The sequence below is a fragment of the Lissotriton helveticus genome, chromosome 4_1 (genome assembly GCF_964261635.1).
Source record: "Lissotriton helveticus chromosome 4_1, aLisHel1.1, whole genome shotgun sequence".
Lineage (NCBI taxonomy): Eukaryota > Metazoa > Chordata > Amphibia > Caudata > Salamandridae > Lissotriton > Lissotriton helveticus.
The window spans coordinates 1,436,973,402-1,436,977,961 of NC_136063.1; positions in this window are offsets into that span (position 1 = coordinate 1,436,973,402).

Here is a 4,560-nt window from a genome sequence, read left to right on the forward strand (position 1 = left end):
CGGGGAGACACTCTCCCCCTTACACGCAAGTACTCTGGTTGCGGGATGGGTAAAGCGCTCTGCTCAGTTGGGGAGGCGGGCAGTTGAAAGTCCGTTAGGCAGGGATGCAGGGAGGGGGAGTTGGGGGGGGGATGGTTTTGTTACAGTTAGGAACACACTTTCACGGTCAGGGAAGGTACCTAGACTTCCATGTGGATCTAGACTAGGCAGAAGCAGTGAGCAAGAGGGTACGGCTCCCAGCAGAACATTGGACAATGGAGCAACCCAAGGGGGGAAGGGAGGACGGGTAAAGGGCTCTTTCGTTTGGTCTTCTGAATCCCTCGTGGGCAATTATACGCCCGGCACCCGAACCACACTTCCCCATCACTACACTATTAGCCCCAGACTATCCAATGGCGGATGTTTTACTTCCTGAGAGGAGTGAGGTAGGTGAAGAATCACGCTGCTCTGCATTGAGTATCATGTGCTGGAACGTGAGAGGGTTGGGGGACAAGGTTAAACGGGGGTTGGTCCTTACTGCGATTAGGAGACAGAAACCAACGATAGCATTGCTGCAAGAAACGCATTTAACAGGGGGTACGGTTAAAGCCTTAGATAGACGAGGATACAAGATGATAGTCCATTCAGAATTCATGTCAGGATCCAGGGGGACCGGTATCCTGATACAGAAAAACACACGCTTCATCCCCCTACTCACGAAAACTGATGACCAAGGCTGTTTCGCAGCCCTTCAGGGACGGTGGGAGGGAAAGCTTCTTAACCTGGTTTCAGTATATATTCCGCCAGCATTGCACTCAGTACAACTCCCTAAATTGGGCGATTTTATTCTGGCTCTCCCTGAAGGGGAAGTTATCCTGGGTGGGGATTTTAACGCGATTCTAGACACCCAACTCGACAGGTTCCCCATACCGGCCCCCATGGGAGGAATCCCCCGCCTCCAACGATTCTTAACAGCCATAGGCCTGACAGATATTTGGAGGCACCTCTACCCCAGCGCTAAACGGTACACCTTTCATTCCACAGTCCATGGGAGCTTGTCGAGAATTGACCACTTTTTGACTCTGGGTGACGGTCTCCAACATGTAGATACAATGACAATTCACCCGCGAGGGATCTCAGATCACTCTCCACTTACACTCACACTCTCCTCACAGACACGAACGCGCAGGCGCATGTACCCCATACAGGCTACTTACCTCAAAATTCCCCAAGTCCGTAAAGCTCTCAAAAAGGCAACATCACAGTACTTCACTGAAAATGTAAATTCAGTAAGCTCCACCGAGATACTGTGGGAGGCATATAAGACGGTCCTACGGGGGGAAGCCATACACGCAATCACAGGTTACCGGCGCGAACGTTCTCGGGAACTAGATGGTATAGATCTGACTTTGCAGGAATTGACGAAGATACACGAACAAGGCCCTACTCCTTCCACTCTCCACGCACTGACACTGCAGCAACAGCTTTACAACGACCACCTACGTATGCATGTCAAAGGTCGTCTGACTGACACCCAGAACAGGGTCTATGAAGTGGGTGATAAAGCCGGGAAACTTCTGGCGTGGCTCGACAAGCGGGAAGGGAATTCTAGGGGAATCCCATGTGTAAGGGACGAATATGGAACACTGCATACCGACCCAGAACGAATTGTGGATCTGCTTGCGGACCACTTTGAGCGGGTATATACCCCTGACCATGTGATCACCCCAGAAATGGCCAGAGACGTGCTGGCGCCGATCGAGGTCCGAACATTATCCTCGGAGGTGTCCGGTGACCTGGAGGCCGATATCACCGCGGAAGAAATACAGTTAGCTATTCGTGCCTTGAACCCGGGTAAGGCTATGGGGCCTAACGGGATACCGGTAGAATGGTATCAAGCAATACCTGAGACTCTCAGTCCATATCTACTGGGAATGTTTAAAGAATGTCAGAGAAAAGGCACGCTCCCGCCAGACCAAAGAGTAGCGACTATAGTGACTATCCCCAAACCGGACAAACCGCCGGAAGACTGTTCTTCTTACCGCCCCATTTCACTGCTCAATGCAGAAGCAAAAATACTCGCTAAACTCCTGGCGATGAGACTCTTGCCCCATTTGTCGTCTCTGATCCACCCGGATCAGTCCGGGTTTATGCCACACAGAAACACTGCGTTGAATTTGCGACGCCTACACGGGGTACTAGCCAGAGCAGACTCGATACCGTCCCAGGCAGTGATATTAGCCCTTGATGCCAAGATGGCATTTGACCTGGTGGAATGGCCGTACTTGTTTGAGGCGCTGTCCCGCCTGGGATTTGGACCCCGATTCATTGCGTGGGTCAGACTGTTGTATACCGACCCGGTGGCAAGAGTGGTAACCAATGGTCATACTTCACGGATGTTCTCGCTGAGGAGAGGCACGAGACAGGGATGTCCCCTCTCCCCCTTGCAATTTGCAATTTCGCTGGAACCACTCGCCACGCTCATTAGAACCTCGCCTCTGCTTAAGGGCATTTGCTGGAGGGAGGGCTGGGAGGACCGGCTGTCGCTGTACGCTGACGACATGCTGATCTATCTAACTAATCCCGACGATGGCGTGCCAGCCCTCTTACGGCTCTGCGACGCTCATGGCCAAATCTCGGGATACACATTGAATTGGAATAAATCGGAACTATATGTTCTGAGGGGGCAGTCTCCGGCCCTCGACCTAAATTGTCCTCTACGGATGGCAGGCTCATCGTTCAAATATTTAGGCATTCACATCACTAGAGACCCCGTAGAATTCATTGACAAAAATCTGAAACCCCACTTAGATAGGCTCAGGCGAGATGTCAAATTCTGGTCGGAACTTCCACTAATGCTCCTGGGACGGGCTGCACTTTACAAAATGATGGCCCTGCCCAGATTTTTATATGTCCTTGAGAACACGCCTTACCCGATAGCACCTAAATTCTTTCAGACAGTCGCAGCGTTGGTATCCAACCTCCTATGGGGGTCACCCCCTGCTCGTATCGCCCAATCAAAACTACACAGAGGTTGGTTTGATGGCGGCATTGCCCTGCCCAATTTAAAACTTTACTATTGGGCAGCGCACCTTAAGCCCATCAATCACTGGATCCACGCTTCACACGACGAGCCTGCCTTTCAGGCTGACAGGGGTCAACTGGGCACGGTCAGCATGTTAACTCCGCTATATGACCGCCGTAAAATCCGCACTTTAGTGGGACCCACCAGGTTAACGGTCACAATCTGGCACACAGCGACAGCTGCTCTGGGCTGGAAAGGGAAAATCACCAAGCTAACCCCACTGTGGGACTCTCGAGTCCTCGGACACCTAAGAAACAGCAAAGGATTTTCGCACTGGGACACTATAGGGATCTCCACGGTGGGAGATCTTTGGGAAAAGGGAGGGGTACTACCCTTCAATAAACTGAAAGAATTGTATGATCTCAATGAGAGGGAATTGTATAGATACGTCCAGATAAGGCATGCATTACTGGCGGTTTTGCCCGTAGACACTGACCTGCCTGAGTCATCCCCACTGGAGGACCGCCTTCTTACGGAATTCATGATTGAACGCGCAACATCCCTTACTTATCGTAAACTGATGAACAATTTCCCAGACCCTACACTGACATTACAGATAAAGTGGGAGGAGGATACTAGCGAGATGGATGAACACGAGTGGAATGAGGCACTGGCATCGCCTAGGGAGGTAGGCATCTCTGCGAGACTACGACTGGTACAATTGAAAATAATACATAGGGTGTACTACACTAGAACGATGTTACACCGCATACACAGGGTAGACCACCCTTACTGCCTTCGTGGGTGTGGGGAAGAGGGTACATTCTTCCATACCATATGGGACTGCCCCCGAATCCAAGAATACTGGAAACAGATACTTCGCACGATCTCACAGACACTGGGAACTACACTGTTGCCTGACCCGAAGATGTGCCTTCTAAATGTATGGGAACCTACGGATCTCTCCAGATTCGGACGGATTTGGGTTGCGGTGGGGCTGATGGTGGCGAAGAGGGATATTGCGCAGCGCTGGGGGGTGCCAGAAGTACCAACCAAGTCGCACTGGTGCTCAAATATGGATAAGGTGATGGTGACAGAAAGGGCGGTATATTTAAACCGGGCCTGCCCGGGGAAATGGAATAAGATCTGGTCTAAATGGAATGTGTATAGAGGCGAGATATGTGACCCCCTGCCGGAGGCTGAACCGGACGAATCAGAAGATGAAGGGGAGGAGTGACGGGTCGTGACATGGTGTGGGAGAGCAAGAGGAATGGGATTTAGAAAAGGAGATCCTCACTGAGCGGCCTTGCTAGAGTACTGGGCCGCAAACTTGCGGGATTATAAGTTCAAGGCATACCAGACTAGTTATAGATTAGACCCTTATGGAGATTGAGGTGCCCACGTTAGGATCTACCATGGGAAACCTAGGGGAATTACGCATAGATGATCAATATTCGAATAGGAATGACCACACTTGTGTTCCACACAGTTAATTTGTTTGTTTTAATGGTTGTAAAAATGGGAAATCAAAAACCACTTATTTCGGGTTAACTGCA